This window comes from Pseudophryne corroboree, unplaced genomic scaffold (genome assembly GCF_028390025.1).
Source record: "Pseudophryne corroboree isolate aPseCor3 unplaced genomic scaffold, aPseCor3.hap2 scaffold_1390, whole genome shotgun sequence".
NCBI classification, from domain to species: Eukaryota; Metazoa; Chordata; class Amphibia; order Anura; family Myobatrachidae; genus Pseudophryne; species Pseudophryne corroboree.
The window spans coordinates 124,287-140,000 of record NW_026968017.1 but is presented as its reverse complement, the minus strand read 5'-3'; the positions used below and the strand labels follow the sequence as shown (position 1 = coordinate 140,000).

The window sequence follows — 15,714 nt, the reverse complement described above, 5'->3', positions numbered from 1 at the left end:
GGGGGACTGTTTTTGTGCTTTCCTCTGGTCAGCTCTGGTAAAAGTCAGATTTATTTGTCTCAGATCTTCCTCTAGCCTTGTTCTTCTTTCGAGAGTTTCCATGTGCTGCCTCAGTTGGATCTCCTTCACTTGACAGGGGGGTGCCCGAGCAGCGACCCTCCCCAGCTCTAGCCCAACTCCTACTTACCTGCCAGGTGAGATACTATGATCATGAAGGTGCTTCTCCCCGGGCAAGGCTCACCCATTGCACTCTGGGTGTGCTGCTCCTGCGGTTTCCCCAAATGTTGGACACTTGACTGCATAATTTGTGTTTCCCCTGGTCGGCTCTCGTATAATTCAGATCTCTTTGTCTCAGGTCTCTCTCCAGCCTAGTTTGCTGTCTGTTTCCACTTCTCTTTTCTTGAGTTGCTCCCTTCTATGCCCTTGCGCACTATCCTGACTTCTCCCGTCTGCTTACTTTGTGCCTTCCAACGCACAATGCAAACTACAGGTAGTGCTGCAGGGCCCACACCCTTTTACTTGCCTTACAGAGCAGCTCTGGAGCTGTTACAGTGCCCAGCTGCTGCAAGAAATCAGCTTGAATGCTTCAGGGGCTGGGGCATAGCCCCACACCGAAGTAGGGTGGAGGTGTTTAATGCGAACTAGGGGTCATCCAAGCGCCGCAAAAGGCCGCCATGCCCTGCACGCCCCTTTTCTCTTTTCATATGCAGACGAGGGTTGAAGCCAACTTTGACCCACTGCTTGGATGACATCACCATATGCAAATCCATCTGCTGCAGGCCTTCCCCCAGGAATACTTGCACTAGTTGTTGCATTTGGTTTGTTGTTTGGGGGTGCTTCAGTATTAGGCAGCCTTCTGCCCTCCCATGTTCATCTGAAAATATGTGTTCTCCCTGCAGTTGTTGTCCCCAGATGAGAGTTCCCTTGTGCTGCCTCAGTTGAATCTCCTTTACTTGACAGAGATGTGCCTGAGCAGCGGCCCTCCCCAGCCCTATCCCAAGTCATACTTATTTTGCATAGGAGATACCATGGTCATGAAGATTGTTCTCCCAGGGTGAGGTTCATTCATTGCATTCTGGGTATGCTGACCCCTATGATTTCCCCAAATGTAGGAAACTCGACTGCATTATTTGTGGTAGTGAGTGACTGTGTTTGTGCTTTCCTCTGGTCAGCTCTGGTAAAAGTCAGATTTCTTTGTCTCAGATCTTCCTCTAGCCTTGTTCTTCTTTCGAGAGTTTCCTTGTGCTGCCTCAGTTGGATCTCCTTCACTTGACAGGGGGCTGCCCGAGCAGCGACCCTCCCCAGCTCTAGCCCAACTCCTACTTATCTGCCAGGTAAGATACTATGATCATGAAGGTGCTTCTCCCAGGGCAAGGCTCACCCATTGCACTCTGGGTGTGCTGCTCCTGCGATTTCCCCAAATGTGGGAAACTTGACTGCATAATTTGTGTTTCCCCTGGTCGGCTCTCGTATAATTCAGATCTCTTTGTCTCTGGTCTCTCTCCAGCCTAGTTTGCTGTCTGTTTCCACTTCTCTTTTCTTGAGCCGCTCCCTTCTATGCCCTTGCGCACTATCCTGACTTCTCCCGTCTGCTTACTTTTTGCCTTCCAACGCACAATGCGAACTACAGGTAGTGCTGCAGGTCCCACACCCTTTTATTTGCCTTACAGAGCAGCTCTGGAGCTGTTACAGTGCCCAGCTGCTGCAAGAAATCAGCTTGAATGCTTCAGGGGCTGGGGCATAGCCAACATGAGCCCCACACCGAAGGAGGGTGGAGGTGTTTAATGCGAGCTAGGGGTCATCCAAGCGCCGCAAAAGGCTGCCATGCCCTGCACGCCCCTTTTCTCTTTTCATATGCAGACGAGGGTTGAAACCAACTTTGACCCACTGCTTGGATGACATCACCATATGCAAATCCATCTGCTGCAGGCCTTCCCCCAGGAATGCTTGCACTAGTTGTTGCATTTTGTTTGTTGTTTTGGGGTGCTTCAGTATTAGGTAGCCTTCGGCCCTCCCATGTTCATCTGAAAATATGTGTTCTCCCTGCAGTTGTTGTCCCCAGATGAGAGTTCCCTTGTGCTGCCTCAGTTGAATCTCCTTTACTTGACAGAGATGTGCCTGAGAGGCGGCCCTCCCCAGCCCTATCCCAAATCATACTTATTTTGCATAGGAGATACCATGGTCATGAAGATTGTTCTCCCAGGGTGAGGTTCATTCATTGCATTCTGGGTATGCTGACCCCTGTGATTTCCCCAAATGTGGGAAACTTGACTGCATTATTTGTGGTAGTGAGGGACTGTGTTTGTGCTTTCCACTGGTCAGCTCTGGTAAAAGTCAGATTTCTTTGTCTCAGATCTTCCTCTAGCCTTGTTCTTCTTTCGAGAGTTTCCTTGTGCTGCCTCAGTTGGATTTACTTCACTTGACAGGGGGGTGCCCGAGCAGCGACCCTCCCCAGCTCTAGCCCAACTCCTACTTACCTGCCAGGTGAGATACTATGATCATGAAGGTGCTTCTCCCAGGGCAAGGCTCACCCATTGCACTCTGGGTGTGCTGCTCCTGCGATTTCCCCAAATGTGGGAAACTTGACTGCATAATTTGTGTTTCCCCTGGTCGGCTCTCGTATAATTCAGATCTCTTTGTCTCAGGTCTCTCTCCAGCCTAGTTTGCTGTCTGTTTCCACTTCTCTTTTCTTGAGCCGCTCCCTTCTATGCCCTTGCGCACTATCCCAGGATAATTATTGTAGCTGGTCTGCGGGTAACAGCTCTCAGATCCACTTCTAGAAAAAATGCAACAATGTAATTTGAGTGACAAACTGCAGAGATGAACCCTTTCTGTGACTGCTGCACAGGGATCACACAAACTCTATTCATAGGGCTGACTTCACTTAGGGGAGATGTTCTCGCCCCGCAAAGAAGTGCGAGTATATACCGCACTTACGGTACCATTGGATTTACAGATATTTTCTTGCAGTACACTATGGGGGTCATTCTGAGTTGATTGCTCGCTAGCAGTTTTTAGCAGCCTTAAAACGGTGGAGTTAACATATCTCACGTGGAAGGTGGTCATGTTATTAGCCTTGGCTTCGGCTAGGCGAGTGTCGGAATTAGCGGCTTTGTCACATAAAAGCCCATATTTGGTGTTCCATGTGGATAGAGCGGAATTGCGGACCCATCCTCAATTCCTACCAAAAGTGGTCTCATCTTTTCATATGAACCAATCTATTGTGGTGCCTTTGGCTACGCGTGACTTGGAGGATTCCGAGTTACTTGATGTGGTCAGGGCTTTGAAAATTTACGTGGCCAGGACGGCTAGAGTCAGGAAAACTGAAGCGCTGTTTGTCCTGTATGCAACCAACAAGATTGGTGCCCCTGCTTCAAAGCAGGCTATTGCTCGCTGGATTTGTAACACGATTCAGCAAGCACATTCTATGGCTGGATTGCAGTTACCAAAATCGGTCTAGGCCCATTCCACGAGGAAAGTGGGCTCTTCTTGGGCGGCTGCCCGAGGGGTCTCGGCACTACAGCTGTGTCGAGCTGCTACTTGGTCAGGTTCAAACACCTTTTCAAAATACTATAAGTTTGATACCCTGGCTGAGGAGGAACTCATGTTTGCTCAATCGGTGCTGCAGAGTCATCCGCACTCTCCCGCCCGTTTTGGAGCTTTGGTATAATCCCCATGGTCCTTACGGAGTCCCCAGCATCCTCTAGGACGTTAGAGAAAATAAGATTTTAAACCTACCGGTAAATCTTTTTCTCGTAGTCCGTAGAGGATGCTGGGCTCCCGTCCCAAGTGCGGACTACTTTTGCAATACTTGTATATAGTTATTGCTTCAATAAGGGTTATGTTATAGTTGCATCGGTCCTGCACTGATGCTACAGTATGTTGTTTTTTCGTACTCATAACTGGATAGTTTATCACAAGTTATACGGTGTGATTGGTGTGGCTGGTATGAATCTTGCCCTGGATTAACAAAATCCTTTCCTCATACTGTCAGTCTCCTCTGGGCACAGTTTCTCTAACTGTGGCATAGAGGCGCATAGAGGGAGGAGCCAGTGCACACCCAGAACTAAAGTCTTTCTTAAAGTGCCCATGTCTCCTGCGGAGCCCGTCTATCCCCATGGTCCTTACGGAGTCCCCAGCACCCTCTACGGACTACGAGAAAAAGATTTACCGGTAGGTTTAAAATCTTATTTTCTACTTTATTCTTTTCTATCCTAGTTTATTACGACCAACTCTCATCCAAGGAGTTTGATATTCTACTACCTGCATGCAATTTAAATTGCTTAAATTGTTTATATGGTTGATTTGTCCTTCACAACCCATAATCTGCAACTTGGATGTACTTGTGTCATTGAAAATCTTATAATAAAAATGTTTATATATTGAAAAAAAAAAGTTATAAGACATATGCATTCAATATTTGAAGAAACAAAATTAAATAAAGCTATGTATTGGGTTTCACTAACAAGCACATTGGAAGACTTGACTACTGTTAAAAGACATGCATTACATGGTATAGAGCCACAAACCACAATGTAGTAAAATAAAAACAAACTTACATGTGCTAGAGCTAGGGAGGGTCGCTGCTCGGGCAGCCCCCTGTCAAGTGAAGGAGATCCAACTGAGGCAGCACAAGGGAACTCGCGAAAGAAAAACAAGGCTAGAGGAAGATCTGAGACAAAGAAATCTGACTTTTACCAGAGCTGACCAGAGGAAAGCACAAACACAGTCACTCACTACCACAAATAATGCAGTCAAGTTTCCCACATTTGGGGAAATCACAGGGGTCAGCATACCCAGAATGCAATGAATGAACCTCACCCTGAGAGAACAATCTTCATGACCATGGTATCGCCTATGCAAAATAAGTATGATTTGGGATAGGGCTGGGGAGGGCCGCTGCTCAGGCACATCTCTGTCAAGTAAAGGAGATTCAACTGAGGCAGCACAAGGGAACTCTCATCTGGGGACAACAACTGCAGGGAGAACACATATTTTCAGATGAACAAGGGAGGGCAGAAGGCTGCCTAATACTGAAGCACCCCCAAACAACAAACCAAATGCAACAACTAGTGCAAGCATTCCTGGGGGAAGGCTGCAGCAGATGGATTTGCATATGGTGATGTCATCCAAGCAGTGGGTCAAAGTTGGCTTCAACCCTCGTCTGCATATGAAAAGAGAAAAGGGGTATGCAGGGCATGGCGGCCTTTTGCGGCGCTTGGATGACCCCTAGTTTGCATTAAATACCCCCACCCTCCTTCTGTGTGGGGCTCATGTTGGCCATGCCCCAGCCCCTGAAGCATTCAAGCTGATTTCTTGCAGCAGCTGGGAACTGTACCAGCTCAAGAGCTGCTCTGTAAGGCAAGTAAAAGGGTGTGGGCCCTGCAGCACTACCTGTAGTTTGCATTGTGCATTGTAAGGCACAAAGTAAGCAGACGGGAGGAGAAGTCAGGATAGTGCACAAGGGTATAGAAGGGAGGGGCTCAAGAAAAAAGAAGTGGAAACAGACAGCAAACTAGGCTGGAGAGAGACCTGAGACAAAGAGATCTGAATTATATGAGAGCCGACCAGGGGAAACACAAATTACGCAGTCAAGTTTCCCACATTTGGGGAAATCACAGGGGCAGCACACCCAGAGTGCAATGGGTGATCCTTGCCCAGGGAGAAGCAACTTCATGATCATAGTATCTCACCTGGCAGGTAAGTAGGAGTTGGGCTAGAGCTGGGGAGGGTCGCTGCTCGGGCACCCCCCTGTCAAGTGAAGTAAATCCAACTGAGGCAGCACAAGGAAACTCTCGAAAGAAGAACAAGGCTAGAGGAAGATCTGAGACAAAGAAATCTGACTTTTACCAGAGCTGACCAGTGGAAAGCACAAACACAGTCCCTCACTACCACAAATAATGCAGTCAAGTTTCCCACATTTGGGGAAATCACAGGGGTCAGCATACCCAGAATGCAATGAATGAACCTCACCCTGAGAGAACAATCTTCATGACCATGGTATCGCCTATGCAAAATAAGTATGATTTGGGATAGGGCTGGGGAGGGCCGCTGCTCAGGCACATCTCTGTCAAGTAAAGGAGATTCAACTGAGGCAGCACAAGGGAACTCTCATCTGGGGACAACAACTGCAGGGAGAACACATATTTTCAGATGAACAAGGGAGGGCAGAAGGCTGCCTAATACTGAAGCACCCCCAAACAACAAACCAAATGCAACAACTAGTGCAAGCATTCCTGGGGGAAGGCTGCAGCAGATGGATTTGCATATGGTGATGTCATCCAAGCAGTGGGTCAAAGTTGGCTTCAACCCTCGTCTGCATATGAAAAGAGAAAAGGGGTATGCAGGGCATGGCGGCCTTTTGCGGCGCTTGGATGACCCCTAGTTTGCATTAAATACCCCCACCCTCCTTCTGTGTGGGGCTCATGTTGGCCATGCCCCAGCCCCTGAAGCATTCAAGCTGATTTCTTGCAGCAGCTGGGAACTGTACCAGCTCAAGAGCTGCTCTGTAAGGCAAGTAAAAGGGTGTGGGCCCTGCAGCACTACCTGTAGTTTGCATTGTGCATTGTAAGGCACAAAGTAAGCAGACGGGAGGAGAAGTCAGGATAGTGCACAAGGGTATAGAAGGGAGGGGCTCAAGAAAAAAGAAGTGGAAACAGACAGCAAACTAGGCTGGAGAGAGACCTGAGACAAAGAGATCTGAATTATATGAGAGCCGACCAGGGGAAACACAAATTACGCAGTCAAGTTTCCCACATTTGGGGAAATCACAGGGGCAGCACACCCAGAGTGCAATGGGTGATCCTTGCCCAGGGAGAAGCAACTTCATGATCATAGTATCTCACCTGGCAGGTAAGTAGGAGTTGGGCTAGAGCTGGGGAGGGTCGCTGCTCGGGCACCCCCCCTGTCAAGTGAAGGAGATCCAACTGAGGCAGCACAAGGGAACTCTCGAAAGAAGAACAAGGCTAGAGGAAAATCTGAGACAAAGAAATCTGACTTTTACCAGAGCTGACCAGAGGAAAGCACAAACACAGTCCCCCACTACCACAAATAATGCAGTCGAGTTTCCCACATTTAGGGAAATCACAGGGGTCAGCATACCCAGAATGCAATGAATGAACCTCACCCTGAGAGAACAATCTTCATGACCATGGTATCGCCTATGCAAAATAAGTATGATTTGGGATAGGGCTGGGGAGGGCCGCTGCTCAGGCACATCTCTGTCAAGTAAAGGAGATTCAACTGAGGCAGCACAAGGGAACTCTCATCTGGGGACAACAACTGCAGGGAGAACACATATTTTCAGATGAACATGGGAGGGCAGAAGGCTGCCTAATACTGAAGCACCCCCAAACAACAAACCAAATGCAACAACTAGTGCAAGCATTCCTGGGGGAAGGCTGCAGCAGATGGATTTGCATATGGTGATGTCATCCAAGCAGTGGGTCAAAGTTGGCTTCAACCCTCGTCTGCATATGAAAAGAGAAAAGGGGCGTGCAGGGCATGGCGGCCTTTTGCGGCAATTGGATGACCCCTAGTTCGCATTAAACACCTCCACCCTCCTTCGGTGTGGGGCTCATGTTGGCTATGCCCCAGCCCCTGAAGCATTCAAGCTGATTTCTTGCAGCAGCTAGGCACTGTAACAGCTCCAGAGCTGCTCTGTAAGGCAAGTAAAAGGGCGTGGGCCCTGCAGCACTACCTGTAGTTCGCATTGTGCGTTGGAAGGCACAAATTAAGCAGACGGGAGAAGTCAGGATAGTGCGCAAGGGCATAGAAGGGAGCGGCTCAAGAAAAAAGAAGTGTAAACAGACAGCAAACTAGGCTGGAGAGAGACATGAGACAAAGAGATCTGAATTATACGAGAGCCGACCAGGGGAAACACAAATTATGCAGTCAAGTTTCCCACATTTGGGGAAATCGCAGGAGCAGCACACCCAGAGTGCAATTGGTGAGCCTTGTCCTGGGAGAAGCACATTCATGATCATAGTATCTTACCTAGCAGGTAAGAAGGAGTTGGGCTAGAGCTGGGGAGGGTCGCTGCTCGGGCACCCCCCTGTCAAGTGAAGGAGATCCAACTGAGGCAGCACAAGGGAACTCTCGAAAGAAGAACAAGGCTAGAGGAAGATCTGATACAAAGAAATCTGACTTCTACCAGAGCTGACCAGAGGAAAGCACAAACACAGTCCCCCACTACCACAAATAATGCTGTCAAGTTTACCACATTTGGGGAAATCACAGGGGTCAGCATACCCAGAATGCAATGAATGAACCTCACCCTGGGAGAACAATCTTCATGACCATGGTATCTCCTATGCAAAATAAGTATGATTTGGGATAGGGCTGGGGAGGGCCGCTGCTCAGGCACATCTCTGTCAAGTAAAGGAGATTCAACTGAGGCAGCACAAGGGAACTCTCATCTGGGGACAACAACTGCAGGAGGTACACATATTTTCAGATGAACATGGGAGGGCAGAAGGCTGCCTAATACTGAAGCACCCCCAAACAACAAACCAAATGCAACAACTAGTGCAAGCATTCCTGGGGGAAGGCCTGCAGCAGATGGATTTGCATATGGTGATGTCATCCAAGCAGTGGGTCAAAGTTGGCTTCAACCCTCGTCTGCATATGAAAAGAGAAAATTGGCATGCAGGGCATGGCGGCCTTTTGCGGTGCTTGGATGACCCCTAGTTCGCATTAAACACCTCCACCCTCCTTCGGTGTGGGGCTCATGATGGCTATGCCCCAGCCCCTGAAGCATTCAAGCTGATTTCTTGCAGCAGCTGGGCACTGTAACAGCTCCAGAGCTGCTCTGTAAGGCAAGTAAAAGGGTGTGGGCCCTGCAGCACTACCTGTAGTTTGCATTGTGCGTTGGAAGGCACAAAGTAAGCAGACGGGAGAAGTCAGGATAGTGCGCAAGGGCATAGAAGGGAGCAACTCAAGAAAAGAGAAGTGGAAACAGACTGCAAATTAGGCTGGAGAGTGACCTGAGACAAAGAGATCTGAATTATACGAGAGCCGACCAGGTGAAACACAAATTATGCAGTCAAGTGTCCAACATTTGGGGAAACCGCAGGAGTAGCACACCCAGAGTGCAATGGGTGAGCCTTGCCCGGGGAGAAGCACCTTCATGATCATAGTATCTCACCTGGCAGGTAAGTAGGAGCTGGGCTAGAGCTGGGGAGGGTCGCTGCTCGGGCACCCCCCTGTCAAGTGAAGGAGATCCAACTGAGGCAGCACAAGGGAACTCTCGAAAGAAGAACAAGGCTAGAGGAAGATCTGAGACAAAGAAATCTGACTTTTACCAGAGCTGACCAGAGGAAAACACAAACACAGTCCCTCACTACCACAAATAATGCAGTCCAGTTTCCCACATTTGGGGAAATCACAGGGGTCAGCATACCCAGAATGCAATGAATGAACCTCACCCTGGGAAAACAATCTTCATGACCATGGTATCTCCTATGCAAAATAAGTATGATTTGGGATAGAGCTCGGGAGGGCCACTGCTCAGGCACATCTCTGTCAAGTAAAGGAGATTCAACTGAGGCAGCACAAGGGAACTCTCATCTTGGGACAACAACTGCAGGGAGAACACATATTTTCAGATGAACATGGGAGGGCAGAGGCTGCCTAATACTGAAGCACCCCCAAACAACAAACCAAATGCAACAACTAGTGCAAGCATTCCTGGGGGAAGGCCTGCAGCAGATGGATTTGCATATGGTGATGTCATCCAAGCAGTGGGTCAAAGTTGGCTTCAACCCTCATCTGCATATGAATAGAGAAGAGGGGCGTGCAGGGCATGGCGGCCTTTTGCGGTGCTTGGATGACCCCTAGTTCGCATTAAACACCTCCACCCTCCTTCGGTGTGGGGCTCATGTTGGCTATGCCCCAGCCCCTTAAGCATTCAAGCTGATTTCTTGCAGCAGCTGGGCACTGTAACAGCTCCAGAGCTGCTCTGTAAGGCAAGTAAAAGGGTGTGGGCCCTGCAGCACTACCTGTAGTTTGCATTGTGCATTGTAAGGCAGTAAGTAAGCAGACGGGAGGAGAAGTCAGGATAGTGCACTAGGGTATAGAAGGGAGGGGCTCAAGAAAAAAGAAGTGGAAACAGACAGCAAACTAGGCTGGAGAGAGACCTGAGACAAAGAGATCTGAATTATATGAGAGCTGACCAGGGGAAACACAAATTATGCAGTCAAGTTTCCCACATTTGGGGAAATCGCAGGAGCAGCACACCCAGAGTGCAATGGGTGATCCTTGTCCTGGGAGAAGCAACTTCATGATCATAGTATCTCACCTGGCAGGTAAGTAGGAGTTGGGCTAGAGCTGGGGAGGGTCGCTGCTCGGGCACCCCCCTGTCAAGTGAAGTAGATCCAACTGAGGCAGCACAAGGAAACTCTCGATAGAAGAACGAGGCTAGAGGAAGATCTGAGACAAATAAATCTGACTTTTACCAGAGCTGACCAGAGGAAAGAACAAACACAGTCCCCCACTACCACAAATAATGCAGTCGAGTTTCCCACATTTGTGGAAATCACAGGGGTCAGCATACCCAGAATGCAATGAATGAACCTCACCCTGGGAGAACAATCTTCATGACCATGGTATCTCCTATGCAAAATAAGTATGACTTGGGATAGGGCTGGGGAGGGCCGCTGCTCAGGCACATCTCTGTCATGTAAAGGAGATTCAACTGAGGCAGCACAAGGGAACTCTCATCTGGGGACAACAACTGCAGGGAGAACACATATTTTCAGATGAACATGGTAGGGCAGAAGGCTGCCTAATACTGAAGCACCCCAAAACAACAAACCAAATGCAACAACTAGTGCAAGCATTCCTGGGGGAAGGCCTGCAGCAGATGGATTTGCATATGGTGATGTCATCCAAGCAGTGGGTCAAAGTTGGCTTCAACCCTCGTCTGCATATGAAAAGAGAAAAGGGGCGTGCAGGGCATGGCGGCCTTTTGCGGCGCTTGGATGACCCCTAGTTCGCATTACACACCTCCACCCTCCTTCGGTGTGGGGCTATGCCCCAGCCCCTGAAGCATTCAAGCTGATTTCTTGCAGCAGCTGGGCACTGTAACAGCTCCAGAGCTGCTCTGTAAGGCAAGTAAAAGGGTGTGGGCCCTGCAGCACTACCTGTAGTTTGCATTGTGCGTTGGAAGGCACAAAGTAAGCAGACGGGAGAAGTCAGGATAGTGAGCAAGGGCATAGAAGGGAGCAACTCAAGAAAAGAGAAATGGAAACAGACAGCAAACTAGGCTGGAGAGAGACCTGAGACAAAGAGATCTGAATTATACGAGAGCCGACCAGGGGAAACACAAATTATGCAGTCAAGTGTCCAACATTTGGGGAAACCGCAGGAGCAGCACACCCAGAGTGCAATGGGTGAGCCTTGCCCTGGGAGAAGCACCTTCATGATCATAGTATCTCACCTGGCAGGTAAGTAGGATTTGGGCTAGAGCTGGGGAGGGTCGCTGCTTGGGCACCCCCCTGTCAAGTGAAGGAGATCCAACTGAGGCAGCACATGGAAACTCTCGAAAGAAGAACAAGGCTAGAGGAAGATCTGAGACAAATAAATCTGACTTTTACCAGAGCTGACCAGAGGAAAGCACAAACACAGTCCCCCACTACCACAAATAATGCAGTCGAGTTTCCCACATTTGGGGAAATCACAGGGGTCAGCATACCCAGAATGCAATGAATGAACCTCACCCTGGGAGAACAATCTTCATGACCATGGTATCTCCTATGCAAAATAAGTATGATTTGGGATAGCGCTGGGGAGGGCCGCTGCTCAGGCACATCTCTGTCAAGAATTTATAAAGTCTATACATATATATAACCAAATGTCAATATATATATATAGAACCCAGTGCTCCTATCAAAACTTATCTATTTCACAAATTTGTTGCTTATTTAATCTTTATACATCTATTAATTTTCACCATATATTATAAAATGGTGCTCCCATAGGTAGTACTGTTCTACCAATAATAAACCAAATTTTAAAGATAATCACACTTGTTATCAAGGGAGCGCAAAAAATAAAATATACAAGCTCTTTATTTTTAAAAAATATATATAGACAGAAGAAACCCACATTCAATAAAATACAATGGAGTCAACATATATAGGCACCACTATCCATATCTAAATGTAATCAGGATCTATTTCATATTGCCCTTGATGACAACGGAATGTTTATTAAAGTGTCCAAAAAATCCTCCTGGATACAGCTGTTGTAATTTAATCGTTACTTTACAATTGTAATTGATACATTAAATTCCTTCTTGTGGATGAACAGCAACAGTTGTAACCAACGCCTCTTATTTACTGCAGTTAAAGTTCATATGTAACTCACGTGAGTAATGAAAGAAAACAGGGGGAGAGCGCTGTGATGGTTGGTGAAACACAGCGGTATGCTACGACCCCCGTTAACCGTGGCTGGATCTTATTGGCACTCGCGGTCGGGATATTTCTTCCTGCCGTGGGGTAGAGACCTCCTTTTGCTCGGTCTCAAATTGCTTTTTCCCCTTCACCGCTGTCTTTACATCAGACGTCCGCCGTGATGTAGCTCGTTCATGAACGGGCTTATATCTCAGCAATCAGAGTGTCCGGTAATCACCTTCCTTACGCGTTTCTCCGCTGTTATCCAAGAGCGGTTTCGTCAGAGGATACATCAGCAGCCTAGCAGGCTCTTTTTAAAATGCACCGGACCAATAGTATTACTAATTAGTTGATTGGATACATACATGTACTAATTGGATGCATACATGTAATGACTCACATATGGAACAACTTTCTAATTGCAATTGCACATATAAAGGCATTTCATAATATAAAAATAAGCAACATGGTGATTAAAAATAATAATAAAATAAGCAACAAGGTGGTTTAAAAAATAACAGAAAATATATAATCTATATACAGATTAACCTATAATCTTTCAATCAATACCTCATATCTATAATCACATATACATAATTCAGAGACTCAGCACTAAGGATCCCCATTTACTTATATAAAACCTTTTAGGGTAACATAAATCCATGCCACTACTAAAGCAGTTCTTGTGGCGCAGGGGAAACATCAAATGCACTCTATGCAGCTAGTCCCATGTTCGAATCCAACCCGCTCAGCTTAACATCCATATTATTTATTTACTTTTAATGGGATCATTCTATCAATTCATTTTTACCTTTAATTTTTGTTAATATTATTTCTATATTTCATTATTTTAACCCCTGGAATAATTACATTGCTGTTTAAACAACAAAAAGAATTGAAGAAAAAATAAATATTAAACAGACAATTTAAGGATTCGAAGATTTAAATATTTAAAGATTTTAAAATTTAAAACAGGGAGGGGGGGGGGAGGGAGGGGGGCCTTTTGGGAGAAGGAGGGGGAAAAAATAAAAATAGAAAAAAATATATATATATAGAACCAAGAGAAAGTGTAAAAAGAGGATGGAGGAAGAAATCTGATGTTCATCATTATTAGTGGATTTTACTAAGGAATTTTAAAGGAATACACACAACAGGATTATACAGTTTCATCCTAAGAGGAAAGCTGTTTCCAAAATAGCTACTTCTAATAATTTTGTTTATTTATTAAACATACAATAAATGGATATTCAATAAATAATATATTAGGTAAATCAATAGATAAAATCTTCAGAGACTGCCAATGTTGTTCAGTTCAATGCTCTCATTCAGACCATCAGGTGTAAGGGTACCCAAAGAAAAAATCCAAAATGCCTCCCTTGTCAAGTAAAGGAGATTCAACTGAGGCAGCACAAGGGAACTCTCATCTGGGGACAACAACTGCAGGGAGAACACATATTTTCAGATGAACATGGGAGGGCAGAAGGCTGCCTAATACTGAAGCACCCCCAAACAACAAACCAAATGCAGCAACTAGTACAAGCATTCCTGGGGGAAGGCCTGCAGCAGATGGATTTGCATATGGTGATGTCATCCAAGCAGTGGGTCAAAGTTGGCTTCAACCCTCGTCTGCATATGAAAAGAGAAAAGGGGCGTGCAGGGCATGGCGGCCTTTTGCGGCGCTTGGATGACCCCTAGTTCGCATTAAACACCTCCACCCTACTTCGGTGTGGGGCTCATGTTGGCTATGCCCCAGCCCCTGAAGCATTCAAGCTGATTACTTGCAGCAGATGGGCACAGTAATAGCTCCAGAGCTGCTCTGTAAGGCAACTAAAAGGGTGTGGGCCCTGCAGCACTACTTGTAGTTCGCATTGTGCGTTGGAAGGCACAAAGTAAGCAGACGGGAGAAGTCAAGATAGTGCGCAAGGGCATAGAAGGGAATGCCTCAAGAAAAGAGAAGTGTAAACAGACAGCAAACTAGGCTGGAGAGAGACATGAGACAAAGAGAACTGAATTATACGAGAGCCGACCAGGGGAAACACAAATTATGCAGTCAAGTTTCCCACATTTGGGGAAATCGCAGGAGCAGCACACCCAGAGTGCAATTGGTGAGCCTTGCCCTGGGAGAAGCACCTTCATGATCATAGTATCTTACCTAGCAGGTAAGAAGGAGTTGGGCTAGAGCTGGGGAGGGTCGCTGCTCGGGCACCCCCCTGTCAAGTGAAGGAGATCCAACTGAGGCAGCATAAGGGAACTCTCGAAAGAAGAACAAGGCTAGAGGAAGATCTGAGACAAAGAAATCTGACTTTTACCAGAGCTGACCAGAGGAAAGCACAAACACAGTCCCCCACTACCACATATAATGCTATCAAGTTTACCACATTTGGGGAAATAACAGGGGTCAGCATACCCAGAATGCAATGAATGAACCTCACCCTGGGAGAACAATCTTCATGACCATGGTATCTCCTATGCAAAATAAGTATGATTTGGGATAGGGCTGGGGAGGGCCGCTGCTCAGGCACATCTCTGTCAAGTAAAGGAGATTCAACTGAGGCAGCACAAGGGAACTCTCATCTGGGGACAACAACTGCAGGAGGTACACATATTTTCAGATGAACATGGGAGGGCAGAAGGCTGCCTAATACTGAAGCACCCCCAAACAACAAACCAAATGCAACAACTAGTGCAAGCATTCCTGGGGGAAGGCCTGCAGCAGATGGATTTGCATATGGTGATGTCATCCAAGCAGTAGGTCAAAGTTGGCTTCAACCCTTGTCTGCATATGAAAAGAGAAAATTGGCATGCAGGGCATGGCGGCCTTTTGCGGTGCTTGGATGACCCCTAGTTCGCATTAAACACCTCCACCCTCCTTCGGTGTGGGGCTCATGATGGCTATGCCCCAGCCCCTGAAGCATTCAAGCTGATTTCTTGCAGCAGCTGGGCACTGTAACAGCTCCAGAGCTGCTCTGTAAGGCAAGTAAAAGGGTGTGGGCCCTGCAGCACTACCTGTAGTTTGCATTGTGCGTTGGAAGGCACAAAGTAAGCAGACGGGAGAAGTCAGGATAGTGCGCAAGGGCATCGAAGGGAGCAACTCAAGAAAAGAGAAGTGGAAACAGACTGCAAATTAGGCTGGAGAGAGACCTGAGACAAAGAGATCTGAATTATACGAGAGCCGACCAGGTGAAACACAAATTATGCAGTCAAGTGTCCAACATTTGGGGAAACCGCAGGAGTAGCACACCCAGAGTGCAATGGGTGAGCCTTGCCTGGGAGAAGCACCTTCATGATCATAGTATCTCACCTGGCAGATAAGTAGGAGCTG

At 47.2% G+C, this 15,714-nt stretch overlaps 18 non-coding genes and 3 pseudogenes across 18 annotated transcripts; 5 read left to right on the top strand and 16 right to left on the bottom strand.

Moving 5' to 3' along the window:
- Nucleotides 1–179: 179 nt before the first annotated feature.
- LOC134995488 (U1 spliceosomal RNA) lies at nucleotides 180–342 on the top strand. The gene has a single exon (XR_010198267.1). It is a non-coding gene; the product is annotated as a U1 spliceosomal RNA (small nuclear RNA).
- Nucleotides 343–1,003: 661 nt separating this feature from the next.
- LOC134995481 (U1 spliceosomal RNA) lies at nucleotides 1,004–1,167 on the top strand. The gene has a single exon (XR_010198260.1). It is a non-coding gene; the product is annotated as a U1 spliceosomal RNA (small nuclear RNA).
- Nucleotides 1,168–1,319: 152 nt separating this feature from the next.
- LOC134995489 (U1 spliceosomal RNA) lies at nucleotides 1,320–1,482 on the top strand. The gene has a single exon (XR_010198268.1). It is a non-coding gene; the product is annotated as a U1 spliceosomal RNA (small nuclear RNA).
- A 671-nt stretch (nucleotides 1,483–2,153) lies between these two features.
- Nucleotides 2,154–2,317, top strand: LOC134995477 (U1 spliceosomal RNA). Its single transcript, XR_010198256.1, has one exon. It is a non-coding gene; the product is annotated as a U1 spliceosomal RNA (small nuclear RNA).
- A 152-nt stretch (nucleotides 2,318–2,469) lies between these two features.
- On the top strand, nucleotides 2,470–2,632 carry LOC134995485 (U1 spliceosomal RNA). Its single transcript, XR_010198264.1, has one exon. It is a non-coding gene; the product is annotated as a U1 spliceosomal RNA (small nuclear RNA).
- A 2,076-nt stretch (nucleotides 2,633–4,708) lies between these two features.
- LOC134995482 (U1 spliceosomal RNA) lies at nucleotides 4,709–4,872 on the bottom strand. The gene has a single exon (XR_010198261.1). It is a non-coding gene; the product is annotated as a U1 spliceosomal RNA (small nuclear RNA).
- Nucleotides 4,873–5,566: 694 nt separating this feature from the next.
- On the bottom strand, nucleotides 5,567–5,708 carry LOC134995495 (U1 spliceosomal RNA; annotated as a pseudogene).
- Nucleotides 5,709–5,860: 152 nt separating this feature from the next.
- Nucleotides 5,861–6,024, bottom strand: LOC134995483 (U1 spliceosomal RNA). Its single transcript, XR_010198262.1, has one exon. It is a non-coding gene; the product is annotated as a U1 spliceosomal RNA (small nuclear RNA).
- Nucleotides 6,025–6,718: 694 nt separating this feature from the next.
- Nucleotides 6,719–6,860, bottom strand: LOC134995494 (U1 spliceosomal RNA; annotated as a pseudogene).
- A 153-nt stretch (nucleotides 6,861–7,013) lies between these two features.
- LOC134995500 (U1 spliceosomal RNA) lies at nucleotides 7,014–7,177 on the bottom strand. Its single transcript, XR_010198276.1, has one exon. It is a non-coding gene; the product is annotated as a U1 spliceosomal RNA (small nuclear RNA).
- Nucleotides 7,178–7,847: 670 nt separating this feature from the next.
- LOC134995497 (U1 spliceosomal RNA) lies at nucleotides 7,848–8,010 on the bottom strand. Its single transcript, XR_010198273.1, has one exon. It is a non-coding gene; the product is annotated as a U1 spliceosomal RNA (small nuclear RNA).
- A 152-nt stretch (nucleotides 8,011–8,162) lies between these two features.
- Nucleotides 8,163–8,326, bottom strand: LOC134995499 (U1 spliceosomal RNA). The gene has a single exon (XR_010198275.1). It is a non-coding gene; the product is annotated as a U1 spliceosomal RNA (small nuclear RNA).
- Nucleotides 8,327–8,997: 671 nt separating this feature from the next.
- LOC134995491 (U1 spliceosomal RNA) lies at nucleotides 8,998–9,160 on the bottom strand. The gene has a single exon (XR_010198269.1). It is a non-coding gene; the product is annotated as a U1 spliceosomal RNA (small nuclear RNA).
- Nucleotides 9,161–9,312: 152 nt separating this feature from the next.
- Nucleotides 9,313–9,476, bottom strand: LOC134995479 (U1 spliceosomal RNA). Its single transcript, XR_010198258.1, has one exon. It is a non-coding gene; the product is annotated as a U1 spliceosomal RNA (small nuclear RNA).
- Nucleotides 9,477–10,170: 694 nt separating this feature from the next.
- Nucleotides 10,171–10,312, bottom strand: LOC134995490 (U1 spliceosomal RNA; annotated as a pseudogene).
- A 152-nt stretch (nucleotides 10,313–10,464) lies between these two features.
- On the bottom strand, nucleotides 10,465–10,628 carry LOC134995498 (U1 spliceosomal RNA). The gene has a single exon (XR_010198274.1). It is a non-coding gene; the product is annotated as a U1 spliceosomal RNA (small nuclear RNA).
- A 661-nt stretch (nucleotides 10,629–11,289) lies between these two features.
- LOC134995492 (U1 spliceosomal RNA) lies at nucleotides 11,290–11,452 on the bottom strand. The gene has a single exon (XR_010198270.1). It is a non-coding gene; the product is annotated as a U1 spliceosomal RNA (small nuclear RNA).
- Nucleotides 11,453–11,604: 152 nt separating this feature from the next.
- Nucleotides 11,605–11,768, bottom strand: LOC134995476 (U1 spliceosomal RNA). The gene has a single exon (XR_010198255.1). It is a non-coding gene; the product is annotated as a U1 spliceosomal RNA (small nuclear RNA).
- A 2,628-nt stretch (nucleotides 11,769–14,396) lies between these two features.
- Nucleotides 14,397–14,559, bottom strand: LOC134995496 (U1 spliceosomal RNA). Its single transcript, XR_010198272.1, has one exon. It is a non-coding gene; the product is annotated as a U1 spliceosomal RNA (small nuclear RNA).
- Nucleotides 14,560–14,711: 152 nt separating this feature from the next.
- LOC134995480 (U1 spliceosomal RNA) lies at nucleotides 14,712–14,875 on the bottom strand. Its single transcript, XR_010198259.1, has one exon. It is a non-coding gene; the product is annotated as a U1 spliceosomal RNA (small nuclear RNA).
- Nucleotides 14,876–15,546: 671 nt separating this feature from the next.
- LOC134995493 (U1 spliceosomal RNA) lies at nucleotides 15,547–15,708 on the bottom strand. Its single transcript, XR_010198271.1, has one exon. It is a non-coding gene; the product is annotated as a U1 spliceosomal RNA (small nuclear RNA).
- Between the last annotated feature and the right edge of the window lie 6 nt (nucleotides 15,709–15,714).